Source organism: Aulonocara stuartgranti (assembly GCF_965226115.1).
Source record: "Aulonocara stuartgranti genome assembly, chromosome: 22".
Lineage (NCBI taxonomy): Eukaryota > Metazoa > Chordata > Actinopteri > Cichliformes > Cichlidae > Aulonocara > Aulonocara stuartgranti.
The window spans coordinates 22,508,023-22,522,328 of NC_138957.1; the positions used below are offsets into that span (position 1 = coordinate 22,508,023).

General features: G+C 39.5%; 1 protein-coding gene across 6 annotated transcripts in view; it reads right to left on the reverse strand.

The window, feature by feature from the left end:
• trps1 (trichorhinophalangeal syndrome I) overlaps nucleotides 1–14,306 on the reverse strand; it is a 125,173-nt gene that overhangs the window by 109,432 nt on the left and 1,435 nt on the right. The window contains exon 1 of one of the 6 annotated variants that reach the window (XM_082520883.1): nucleotides 13,249–13,332. The exons of the other annotated variants lie outside the window; for them this stretch is intronic. The gene's annotated coding sequence lies outside the window, so the exon portion shown is untranslated. Of the gene's footprint in view, nucleotides 1–13,248; nucleotides 13,333–14,306 lie in introns of those variants that run through there. 6 annotated transcript variants of the gene reach the window in all.

Below are 14,306 nucleotides of genomic sequence, written 5' to 3' on the forward strand. Positions count from 1 at the left end.
TCACATCCACAAACTGAAACAGACAAATACACTAGATCATGCACGCACTGCGCCACATTCGCTATTCAACACTCTGTCTCTCAGGAATACACACACATGCACACAAAGACAACCACACACACACACAATATTTCCACTGCTGGAGAATCGGACGTTTCCTGCAAGCGGCCGGGAAAAATGTCTGGACAAACTTAAGACGCACACACGTACACACAACGGAACATTTTCAACCCACAATGTTGACATTATATTCCTTTCCAGAGCCCTTCTATCTACAAGCTGGCCAAGTGAAGCAGCGTTTCTCCATTGAGCAGTATCGGGAAGCAAGACTGGAAGACTGTCAGTGATGTCAATCCAGGGCTGGGCTCAATTAAAAGAAAAAAAGGGCTTTAATCAAATCTCAAAAACAAGTATAATCAACTTCTCATAATGGCTTGCTGTAATTTTTTATACGGGATAATTTTCACTGCAGTAAAAACATCTTTAATGAATCTTTTTTTCAGTGTCTCAATCAAAGATATTACTAGTGCCTAAGAGATGCTGTATTAACTTACCTTTGATATCATGCGTGTATGAGGGTGCAAAAACTGATCTCCACTGAAGGCCAAAGCATCTTTCATTTTCTTAGACTGCAGCAAGGTTACATTTTCAGTGATGCAGTGTTCATTTGCAAAGAGATAGAAAAAGTGACGTACTGCCTTAGAGTCATATCATCGCCTTACATAGCTGAGGTTAACAATTCAGATTCAGCAAACCACATTTAAAAAGCACTTGGTAAAAATTTTAAACATACTAATAAGAGTGCCCCTCTTTTTACCATCTTTTCCTCACAACACATTAATCAACTCAGCTGGTCGTTATCAATTTAGTCACATTAAAGTTATCTGCATAAACTCTAGTAAACTGTTGTTATCACTGAAAAACTGCAGTTGTCCCTGGTCGTGCAATGTGTTAGAGGTGGAATCGGTCTAAAGGACAATGATAAATACATACCTATAAGCCAAATGAGCAATCAGACCAGTTCTGTTAATGTGCATGACTGCTCAAATATATTAAAAGCAAGCTAGCATTAGCTGACACAAGCTATAAATTCTGTATTGATCCCCAAAGCAAAGGTTCCTAGTTTTCCCCAAATTTTGGTAAAATTCCAGTTTGAATAAACAGACTTCACTGTTTAAAACTGACTTTATTTTGAGTGTTCTCTAAGGCATAAATTGGCTAAGCTGGCTAAGCCCCATCCCTTCCTTGCCAATGCTCTTGATCACAAAGTTGAAAAAAATTATAATTTTCTTTTACCTTATATGGAGTTTGTTTTGAAGCCTGTATTACTTGTTTATGCTGACAGCAAGATTAATGGGCTTTCCAAGATAATATTAGCTAGTGCCTCTTACTGGTGGCGCTATGGTGGAGCAGAAGATTGGCACTGACATAGACACTCAGGACATAGCACAAATATATCATTGCTATAATTGTCACAGAAAATTCCACCCTTGACAAAGAAAATCACACAGGCCTACAGGACGGTTGGCAGCCCTCTGGCAACAATGTGTTGCAAGGGAAAAAGATGTATATCTCAAAGGTTAGCAAGCGGTTGTTGACAGTCGCTACTTGAAACAGGTCACAGAGTGGTACGCAGTGCTACACAAAAACCTGCTTGGGATTGCTTTAGCCACTCGCATATTGCCACAGTGGCGGTAGTTTGTGTGAAAAATCCTGACATGTCTGCAAACAGTTGCTAACTAGTCTAGGAACAATGGTGCCACTGTGAAAAGTGCAACACAAAATGGAAATGGAGACCGTTTGCCTTCAAAGTAAAATCTGTGCCTTTTGAAACTCACCCGCAAATGGCGAGGCACTTTCAAAGGCAAACACTTTCCGTTAGCGTCACACTTTTTCAAGTTTCACCAATCTTTGGCAGGTTCTTGGATGAAAATTTGCAAATGACAGCTATCTGCTAGCGACCAAAGCAATCCCAAGGAGGTTTTTGGCATCACACATCACCCCAACTTCCAGGAGCCAACACCGGGAGTATACAATTTTCCCTGTCAACCGTGGGTTGCTGACTGTTTTCTAGACTGAGCTCTAACAGACTATAAAAGACAACATTTATGATGACATTATTAAGTTATGTTACCATCTGTTTTAAAGCATGAAAAATGCTACAGACAGATTCTTTTAACCACAACAGGTGTGACACCAAACAGGTAACCCAAACCAGCACTAACTAGTACAGCAGGGAGGTTCATGTACAACAGGCAAACTTTTCTCATCATTTAACAGAAACTATTCAAAAGGATTTTCTCAGTGCACAAATGGCTGTACTTTCCTGTGGTGCCGATATTCGACACATCTTCAAAGATGATCTCTAATGAGTTTCAACATCATTGCAATGCTCCTAACTTCTCTCTGCTGTTCTATCACCTCCTAGTCCTCATGCTGGTTTTCTCAATTCTCTTTGCTTTCTCTATCTCCTCCATAATAATCTGTAAATCAGACACTGTCACAGTTGCCTCCTTCCTAAGTGTTATTCAGAAGGGACATTTTAAATCTCTGTAACTCCTTGCTTTATCATCTTATATTTTAAGTGAAGCTGTCAGTCCATGGTGTAAATCCACTCGACTGCAACAAGAATATATTTAGGAAACAAATCAAGAGAACTTTGTTTTATGTTAACCTTTATAACATGGCTTCAGTGTTTAAGCTGATTTACGTACCTCTAAAGATAAGGTACATTTTTACTATTTAAAAAAAAAAAAATCTTTATCATAATGTAGAACAGACAAAAAAAACTGGGGTGTTGGGTAATCTGACACATCAAATGGATATCAAGTATCAGAAAGAGCAAGTTTTACACAGGTGTTAACTGAAAGAATACATAGCAGCGAAGGGAGTGGCCACTTGAAGAGATTACAAATCTCTCATCGCCCAACATTCATCCTGATTTTGTAAACCTCCTCCCAAAGAAGGTAGTTCACGCATTAAACTGACATTTTTTTTTATGTGGCACATGGGAATCTGATCATTTCACTGACTCACTGACTTTTCTAAAAGAGCAAAAGGGAGGGGCGAAAAAGAGCGAAAGAGAGAGTGGAGGCGAGAGAGAGATTCTCACAGCTAGATGAAATCAGCCTGTAAAGAAAAGGGAGAGGACAACTTGTGTGTGAAGCACTAAAAAGCCCAAAAGCCATGTTTCAGAACAAACGCCATGCCCCCCACTGTGCTTTTCCACCCACCGCAACTCACACACATTGGCCTGAAGAAAATTTAACTGTCAGCCGTAAAGTTTTCAACCACAGTAAGTGATCTTTTGCCCCCTTTCTCGCCCCACTTTTCCCCCTTCCTCCTCCTGCCTATGCAAAACAGTCCCCATCTATCTTTCTGTTGTTCATCCTTCTTTCCTCCTTTCCATTTCTCTTCTTATTCTATCTCTATTCTATTGTTGCTGTACATATTGAGCTTCATCTCCTTCTCTATTAATGTCCATCGCAGCCTCCTTTTATTTCCTTTCCTTTCGCCATCAGTGTGTCCATTCATCCATCCATCATTCTATGAGGACCAAACCACTGTCCAACACAGACAGGCAGACACCCTCGCTATCCTATTTTCCTTATAAACTCTTTCCTACCACAAAAAATGAGAAACTATCCCTTTCTCTGTCCATTCTTTATCACACCAACCCCCCACTTACTGCATCCACACATATATCCACACACTTCTGACTGTGGGCCTCTGACACCCACCTCTTCGTCTCCCTTCACAAAAGTCTCAAAGACCCCCAGATGTGTGCCCCCTTAATTTCCATTTCAAAAAAGAACCACCTCCCTCCCTCCATCATCCATCTATCCGTTCATCCACTTCTTCAAACACACTGCAGATACTTCAAAAACACACTATTACACACAGCTTATCAATGACAAGCCTTTTTTTAAAGAAACAAAGAAAAAGAAAAAGCTGCCAATGAAAAATATCAGATCTTTGAAAGGGGAGTACAGGAATGTTGCAGATACAGACATATATGTTTATGCTGACCATCACAAATACCATTTATCCATAAGGAGAAACATGCTGATGGTAACAAATTCTCTTTGCATTTCAAATACTTGTTTGGGACCCAAAGGTGAGCCCTGAGAAAACAATCCATTTAGGTTACTTCCACAGTAAACGCAATAATCTTGCATTTGAGCACAGGTTCATCGTTAGGTGACGTTAATTAAACTGATAACCTTTTTCTTCTTTAACAATACGACTTGCTATTTGCATTCACAATAACTTTTACTGAATTTTTTCTGCACTCAAGGTAACAGTATAATTTAATAGTGAAACTGCAGGCACTAAGGTTATTTCATTTTGCTGGGGGGGGGGTTTCATTTTTTTAGTTGTTGTTTGTTCGACGGAAACGATGAAAACTGTGTTATAGAAAGTCACTGAACTGTTTCAAGTTTTTTTATATTCACAGCCAATTTATAGGTATACATTTAAAAAAAAAAATTAAAACAATACTTGTGCAGTACTGCAAATTTATTCATCTAATTCCCTGTTTATTTTCTACACTTCTGGTGACTCGGCACTAGAGCAGGGCGATATGGCCAAAAATATTTATCACGATATATATTTGAAAATTTGCGATAACGATATAACCGACGATATAATTGATGCGAGACAAAATACAACTCCACAACATTACTAGCGCAAAAAGACAACCTTCCATTTATTTTCACTTAAACAAGAAGCTGGTTTTTATGTACATTAAAGCTTTATAAAAATGTAACAGTGCAAATGCAAATTCCTTGCTGAAAGTTTAACCAAAAGGCATTTCCAGTAGAAATGGGCTGACATATCCTGAGCATAACCATGTATAATATCCACTGAAGTTAAAAAGAGGTGCTTTGCAACATTAAACTGCAGTGTGCAGTACGCATTTTTCGGACCATAAGGTGCACGGGATTATAAGCGAAACAAAGCAGTCAGATAAATCAAACTTTATTAAACTCATTCTTCTTGCTTCCTCCACTTCTGTACCATTGATTCATTAATGTTGAATTCTCTGGCAGCTGCTCTATTCCCATGTTGTTGCAGTATATTAATGACTAACCTCGTATTGTGGATGGATTATCTCAGTTGTTCTCCTGACTGAAGTTTGGTCCGTTTACAGTATCCTGCCATGCGATTGCATTTGTCTCTAACCATGAAGAACCTTCACGTTAACTTTTATAAGTGGAAAAGTGTTAGTGTTCGTCCTCCAGCTTCACTGTTTATGTTATGCTAACATAGCTGTGTCGCTAGCGATCACGTAGCACATCATTATATACCAGCTAGCCCAACTTCAGTAACCCTACAAACGTCAATGCTGTTTAGTTTCCTGTCTTCATTTATGTTGGAAGTGATAGCAGAGCTGCACGTTTGATTTTTTTCAGAAATCTCTCCGTCAGAACATGCTATATCATGCTTAGGTAACTAGCGAAACTAGCGAGCTAACTTCCGCTAGCTTCCTGCTAACTTCTAACTCCGTTAAATGTAATAACTTTTGTTTTCATGGATGCCTGGAAGTTAAACTTTATAGTTACACCTGGTAAAGCAGCAATGCTGATCGTTTTATTAAAGATGAAAGAATTTAGACAGTTTTTAACTCTAAGTGATGCTGCAGTGTTGTTTGACCTGAAGCATACGGAGTTTAGGACCCAGATTACTCCCAGATTTAAGAGCATCTTAGTCCGACAAATATGACAATAACAACGGCCGCTTGCATGTTCTGCAAAAAAATGTGCTTTGTCGTGTATCTGACGGACAAACACCAAACCAGTTCCACATCACTGAAGTTGCACCATTTTTACAAACCAATTCTGGTTCATCTGTTTCACTCAACAATTGGCCATGTGCGTATGAAAACAAAGGCACTGCGCATGCGCGTTTTACTCCCATTCTATCGCGATATTTCATTTTCCTATCGTTGCCTAACATTATACCGGTATTACCGTGAACGGTATAATATGGCCCAGCCCTACTCGGCACCATATTTCTGTTGCTAACTTACCAAATACAATTGCTAAGTTCAGCTACCGCGTTCCTGTTTAGCTGCTAGTAGACTTTTCTCATCTTCGGCCTACTGAACTATGAATAGTTGCGTTATCCTGTTAAATGAATACTGTCTGTCCACATTACAGACAGGCAGGAGTGATAACACTTGTTACCTAGCTCAGAATTTCATCATTTTAATAATTAGCCACTGCCACCAGATGCTACATTAATAATAAATTAGCAGATGGCTAATGTTGTTATCAGGCAATTGCTAATAGCTAAATAGCTAAATTTAGTATTCATTAGTATTTTTATACATTTTTTTCAAAATTCTATTCAGTACTTACATTGACTATGGTACTTACAGTCAAAAAAAAATACTGTTACATTTTTAGAATTTTAGAATTTTGGTATCAATAAAGAGTGCTAACTATCCATTCCATTACTATCCAAAATAGTAATAGCTGGTACCAATCCCTATTGCATGATACACGATACCCAATTTTACATCAGCCCGAAATCCCTTTAAAACAATATTATTCTTAGATCACATCATTTAAAGCCATTAACCACAAAGCATGTTCAATGGCTATATCTAACCATTAACCATTCAACATTGTCAAACAGCCACAAGACAACCCTGCTACCCCACAGATATAAAATTCCAAATGGAGGGAGGGAGTACCTCAGCCAAAAGGTTGTGGCTTGGTGCCCAAAGTCAAGTGTTTCATTTTAACTCAAACAATTTACTGCATTAGATTTCATACATTTAAAAAGTCCTTGTACCAGAACAAGCTACAACACCTTCAAATGTGCTGATTAAGCACTCTTCACTGCTGGGAGAGAAGATTAGTCCCTGCCTTTTCAACGTTTATGTGGCTTGAAGAGAAGCCCTGAGGGCATCTGCTCTAACTGTCTGCAGGGGTGTACCCTCTAAAGCCCAAAGCTGCTATCGCACAATTACTTTACAATATCAAAAACCAAGCCCAGCACCATCCTGCAGAGAACAGGTGAGGCAGTTAGCTATGTCTAACTTCATTTTTCTGCTTCTTTCAGAAATGTCAAGCCAGACCAGAAGCAAGTTGAAAGGGTGTCATATCTCCCTGTGCTTCTTGCTGCCTTCTGTTATAGGGCAACCAGCCAGGGATACATGAATAAAATAACACATCAGGCCAGGCTAGACTGGCCCTTCATGAAATACAGTTACAGCAGAATTACAGTTCCACTCCTAATCCGTATTCCCTCATCTTTATTTTCTACAGACTAAATAGTCCACACGGCCACAGGCAGAAGAAAAGAACGAGAAAAAATAAATCAGGAGAAGCAACGTGTGGCTATGTGCTTTAATGAAAAAAACAATGTTAGTCGCTTAAATCATAGTTTTAATTTGACGGGACGCCATAAAAAGTCTGCCCCTTCTAACACACAACCACGCAGAGAAAAGCGCACAGTGAGAGACACACGCATACATGCACCAGAGTGAGGACAAAGACTACTTTGAAAAGTTACTCAGCCACCAGATGTTTTAGTCTGATCCCAGACTACAATACTAATGGGGCTGTACGCGCGCGTGTGTGTGTGTGTGTGTGTGTGTGTGTGTGTGCAGAGAGGAGAGGGGAGAGAGACAAGCCGATAGTTTTAAGACAGTAGAAGTAAAGTTTGTTCCTCAGCAGGTCTATAGTAGTAACAAGGACATGCAAACACTTTCAAGGTAAACGAACTGCTTGGCTGCAGATAATCACAGAAGAGAAACTACAGATTCACATATAACAAAATGGCAATTTTTATATTGGACAGACTTGAAACTGTAAGCATATGTCAATGCAATGAGAGCTTAAGAGTGCATCACACATACAATTACACCCATCCATAAAATAAACAGGCATTAGGCAGCAGTACTGTTGTATGACTACAAGACAAGCACTGGATCGAGCGTCAAACGCTGCCACAGAAAAGTGTGCCTCATCAAACCTCAAAAGAATCACGATTGCGAATGAGAGAGCGCACAAGAGCAAACAAATGTCAGCTGAAGTGAAAGTTAAACGCAATCTTCAAGCAAGTAAATTAAGTGTTTTGACAGTGATTACAGGATGATTGGGCACACATGACACTAACAGTCCTTCTTGTCTTGCATTACAGTAAAAATAGGAGGCAGAGATTTGGAGATAATGAAACAGAAAGAGGCACTTCAAGAGCTAAGAAATCTAAGCTGTGCGTACATGTTGTGCAGGTTCTTGATTTGACTGTTGACAGAGCAGACAGTTAACCTTCAGTGTAGAAATAAACAATCAGTGAGTCAATTCAATCATAGCCATGCAGCGAATGAGATAGATCTGACCTCAAGAGGAGAAGATAAGCGCCAGTGGGCTCCTACAATAACTGATAGCTATCTATCAACAACGCTGAACTGTCTGGAGATGAATGTTTATTGATACTGCAGGCCAAGCATGCGAAGATGTGCAAAGATATGCTGCAGGAACGGATGCCATATTAAAACTATATAGTGAACAGTAAACAGTCAACAACCACATCAAAAATACTGTAGTTATCACGCAGAAAATTATCTGTCGAATTAGCCCAGATTGTACTAAACTAAAAACTGATGAGACATGAAATACAGTTATTGTAACACAAATGTGCCGCCCACTTTAGAACTTGTTAAGAGAAAGCAAATCTCCAACCCTGAACACTGGAAAAAGCTTGATCTTACAATTTCTTACTACAAAACAGGTGGATTTTGTTCTTATTTACAGCCATGAAAAAATATATAGAATGACTTCTCATTCACAATCAATCTTTCCTCCCTTCGGAGCAAGATAACTCGTTTCCAAGCAGCTTCCTTGATTTAAAAAAAAAGACACTTCTTCTACTTGAGAAAAGTCTCACTGAATTACGCATACAGTACTTGAGAAAAATGGTACAGCACCCTCCATCTGCGTGTTGCACAGCCGCTTCAGCTTCAACACAAAGAAGCTTACAACATAAATCACATTCAGATTCCTGCCACTTATGCCACTGTCACAATTTCCATAGTTAATTTTCGCTGTCTGCCTGCTGGGTGCTGTGTGAAAACGGCAAGAAATTACAGACGGAGCCATGCTCGTTACTTAAGACAGTTAAGAAAAACAGTAAAGAAACGCACTCGTAATGTTGTATTTGTGATGTTTGCAATTGAAGTTTGCAACGATCAAAATCATCCAGCAAAGTAAGTCTAAATGCAGACAACATGTACTTACTTTTTGAAATTAAATTGATGTTTACATTTAAATCAGTGTATTACAGTATGGATGTCTCTACTCTGTCCCTTATACAATGGTGACTGTTTGAGGTATACTTAACTTTACATTTTTATACAGAAATTAAGGATTTTATAGAAATGCACTATTTTACGTGAAGCATGTGAGTTTCCACATTTTAAGTGATTAGACCGTATCCTCTCTTCCTGATCTCTCTGTTAGTGTCAAGATACAGACTAGCAGCAAAGCTTTACATAATGTGTCCTCTAATATGTGCATACAATGAGATAAACCTAAAAACACCTACAAACGCCTCAACCTGCACGTTTCCTGTGATGGATCGTCTCGCTCTTGACCCTATGTCAAATCGGCCCGGGTTGCTTTTTCCACATTGCGCGCTAATAAATCAAGTTAGCAAAAGAAAATGACGAATGTAAATGAAATGCAATGACAGCAGCAAGTATCGTAGAGCCACTACAGTAAGAGCCAAGGAGAAACTGGTTTTGCAAGGGACATCTCACTGATGATTCACTGCAATTACAACTTTTATTCTTTGTTGATTGCAACAGGTAATTGTCACCTTTCACCCTTTCTGGACTTTTATGCAACTTTCACATGTGAAACTATTTGGTTGCTTTCTCAAGGAAACTACAAAAATCTACCATATTAACTTTTAACACAAGAGTGTACATAGCTTGATGGAATATGCAAGTCCCAATAAAAGACATTTTGCTCCTATCTTGTTTTGCAGAGTTATCAAAGGTCTTTGAGGGACCAAGATTTAAAACACATTAAGGTCTTTTTCATTCAAGTAAACCTGATCAGACTTCCAGGCTCTTTACTTATTCTCCAGAGCATCACTGACAGCTGTTTATAGGCTACAATTCTCTCTTAATGACATATGGCTGTCAACTTTTTTTTTCTTCAAACCAATGGGAGCGCCTGCTGTAAACCTCGAGAAAAGGTAGAAGTCGAGGCAGCATTTTCAAGCCACACAATGACTGTCTGTATGAGTAAAGCATAAGGTCAAATCTCTCCAACATCTGAAATGTTCAACAACTTTTGTGGAATAAAATTAACAATGTTCCATACTTGATGTACATATTTTATAGAGCAGCATGTGAGCTCTTTGTTTTTTAACTTGGAACTTGTTTAGAACTTCATTTATCAAAGGGTTGGATCAAATGTTCCACAGCGTTTTGCACAACTTTGACGCTCAAATGAAATGTGATTGATATCTGAACGCACGGGTGTATGGGAGGCATCAGTGTGATACTGCTGAGTCAAAGCAGGCAGGGCTCGCCACTCACTCAACCTGTAGGTTTCATTTACCAACTGCCCTGACACAACTAACAAGCCAAAGATGGGTTTCGTAATTAAAGTCTGATCATGGGAAAGACAGATTTAGAACAACTGCTGTCTACGGCACAGTTGAGACATTTAAGTGATGCACGGGAATTCGCATGGTGTCGGTGAGTTTAAAAGTTACGCGTCTTTTGGAAACAGGAAAGCCTTTATAACCACAGGGCTGTACTGCTGCTTTATCACTACTTTCGGCGGGTACACGTCTTAATCTTCTGCCCCACTACTTCATCGGTCTTTACAGTAACGTGGCAGAAGGATTTTTATTATCTTAGATCAAAGGAAGGCAAAAATGCCCCATATTTAGGATTCGTATCCCCCCTCCACCCCACCCCCAAATAAATCTAAATACTAAGAGAGAAAAAAAGAATCATTTCACCCTAAACCAAGACCATGTGCTCGTTATCTGAAGCAGGCGGTCTAAAAAGACAGACTTAAAAGTCTAAAATAGACCAAAGACATTAGAGACAAAGTCAAGCCTAAACAAGACTGCAGTAACCACAGACAGAGTGGGGATGACATTTTGGGCATTTAGCAGACACTCTTTTCCAGACTGACTTCCAGTAAATGCAATGAGAGAATAAGAGAATATAACCAATGCTGCAAGCACTGAATATAAGCAATAATAGACCCAAAATATGCACACACAGTAAAATAATTTAAAAACAATTGTGTCCTGAGGATATGAGCAAAACAGAAGACTTGTTAATAAAAAAAAAACAAAACAAAAAAAATGTGCTAGCTAGAGAACTCTGAGCCAAAGAGCCAGAAGCCTTACAGAAAGCCTTGTTTTTCTTTAAGTAAACTATCAGTGACAAATGGATGTTTCCTTTAAATGAACTGCAGGCAGGCTCGAGATGAATAACGACTGAATCTCTAATAGATGCTATCTTTTCCTGCTATTGGAAACAGTGAATGTTGGGAGTAGTTCAACATTTGCCATAAAGTATTTAAGAAAGAGTTTCCTTATTTTTTTAAAATTTGCAAAAAGTGAAAGAAAAAGTGTTCTCACAGACTGATTCGTAGTGGTCAACAGGTCAACATCTATTTTTTAAACTATTCAATATTAAAACAAAACTACAATTACAATTACAAATTACTACAATCAGCTCTTTGTTAGTTATGATGTACAGTTTAACAAAATGCCGCAAAAGCTCGGAGAAAGGACGCACATCAGTCCGGACCAGAAGGAGAGAGACAGCAACAACGGATTAGAGGTCAAATTATTACACTGCATTCCCTTTAGTAGTGTTAGACCTCAGCGTTAGGCAAACATACTTTACTTCCCCCCGAAAAGCTTTTACTGTAGAGGAGAAACAGCGGGGGCTTCGCTGAAAGTTTTACAAACTTGCATCAATCCTGTTAACGTTTTTTAGGGTAGGCAAGATTGTCGATTTTACTTTGGAAAATTCACAGCCGCGTCAGGTTTGTACAGCTTCCCTGGATCAACAAAATCAATCACACGTCTACCAGTTTAATCACTACTTCAAAAAAACCCACTTGCTCTAAGTTAAAGTCTCCCTTTACACTCCATTTCGCACTGGCCTTTTTTCCCCCCCATGTAATGCGGCACCGCTTTGAAACGACCAAAGACAAATGCATGGCAGCCCACAAAATCACTACAGTTGTTCCTCATGTCTTACAGAACATCAAACCATCAATAAAACACAGGAGATACATTCCAGCTAGTTGAACAGGACATTTCTGACTTCCCTCGCTCCATGTGTGCTCTCTCTCTCTCCCTCTCTCTCCCCGTCTCTACAAACTTTCTCTGTTGCGAGTTCCACCACAGAGAGACTTCACATATTGCAGCCATATGAGCGAAGCCACGGCTGTCTCCACAGCACATACAGACGCACAGGAAAAAGTGCTGCGCTGTCTCCCGCTCTGTCTCACACACACACACGGGAATGAGTTTTACAAGCAGGGGGGGTTCTCTTTAGGAAGTTCTCAACTGTTTTGACATTTAATAGCGGCTATGAACAAAGCTGTACGATACAATAATATCCAGTGTCTGGAGAGCGGAAAATGTTTTAACGTTACGGAGCTGGATTGACACATCGGCGGATAAAGTGTTTTAACTAATTTTACAGAACATTGGTTGAAGTTATAAAAAGTTTGACAGGGACTCATTACATGCACGATGTCTTCGGTTATAGGAACACGTTTTTTGTTTTTCTTTTTTGGTGAGGGGGGGGTTTGGACTGTCTGCAGCGACTAGACCCAAAGCTGAAGTGTAGCGGATCTAAAGCAAAAAAGATATAGTGACACAATATGGCATAAAAATGTTACCTTCATCTTTAAAAAAGATTTAAAGTAGGATTTCTTTTCTGATAAAAATCACTTCATCCAAGTTTATTTATGTGCTGTGATAAAACTAACTGAATCGTCCCATTCAGACTTTTTCACTATAATAAAGAGCAGAAGACAAACTTGATTGCGCATACTGGAATTTGTGGAACTGTTAAAAAAAAACACCAATGTTATGCATGCATGCATTGGAAAGCAGATGTGAAAGCACTGCTAGAAAATGTTACCCATGAAGCTGATTAAATCACATTAATGTACTTTTTTTCCCCCCAAAGTAAAAATAATCTGTCATAATCCCATATCTTACAGAATACGTGTGACTTACGATGCTGCCAATCGCTCGTGCATGAAGGAACGGCTTTTCTGCTGAAGAAGTCCAAACAAATGCTCAATATTCGAAGTTTCAGAATCAGCCGTGTGTCAGACTGCTGCGGGAAATGCAAACTAAACCTTAAAAGTTTCACAAGTTGTATTATTTTACTTTTTTCCCCCTCAAACGGTCCACACAGTTTTGAGTTGAAGGGAAACGACTGTGAAACTTTTCCACCGTGTCGTGGCCAAGAAGTTGGGCATTTAAGATACAAATAAAAACTCAAGATATCAACTTGAAATTGCTTTTTAAAGTCTTTGCAGTGGCTTTTAAGCATTTTCTGCTTAACGCTGAAATGCCATGGAGCTACATTTAAAGGGCTGTGGGACAATTTTGAAAGGGCCCAATGAATAAATTAATTGCTTCATAAAAAACAAAGTGTAACCTCAGACAGCTGTGAACAAGTGTCACAGTTAAGTCTCAGGGTCTTGCTTTTCTTTAAGGAAAAAGAAGTGGGGGGGGGTGAAAAAAAAAAGCCCACTGAGGTTATCTGCTGAATAAAAGTTGCTCCACGCATAAGGGGTTCTTTGGGGGCCAGAACTGGAGAACTCTGCTGAAGGACTATGTAAAAAGCTTCCTTGCAGTGTGTGCCTCATTGTGCTGGCTTCACATACTCTGCTCTCCCCACAGAGTTGTCATGCCTACCCAGCTCCCCTTATCTCAAAGGAACATCACAGTTTCTTACGACCGAAGAGCGAGAGAGAAAGAGAGGGGGGGAAACTTTTTCAAAGTTAAGTGGAAATGCAACTCATGCCTTCCCGGCATCACTCGTGAAACGTCCAACAGCGAGGAAACCAATAAATTCGCAAAGATTTGAGCTAAGAGGCACTTGTTTTCTTCAAAAGTTGATAAGAGAGAGGATGATCGGGGAGGGGGGGGGGGGTTAGAGGAGGAGGAGGAGTGGGGGGGGGGGGGGTATCCTTTACGACAATTCACATCCACCATGCGCTCGCGAGTTTCCTAACAATGAAAGAGGTGCAAAACAAACAACATAAGAACAAACAAACAAACAA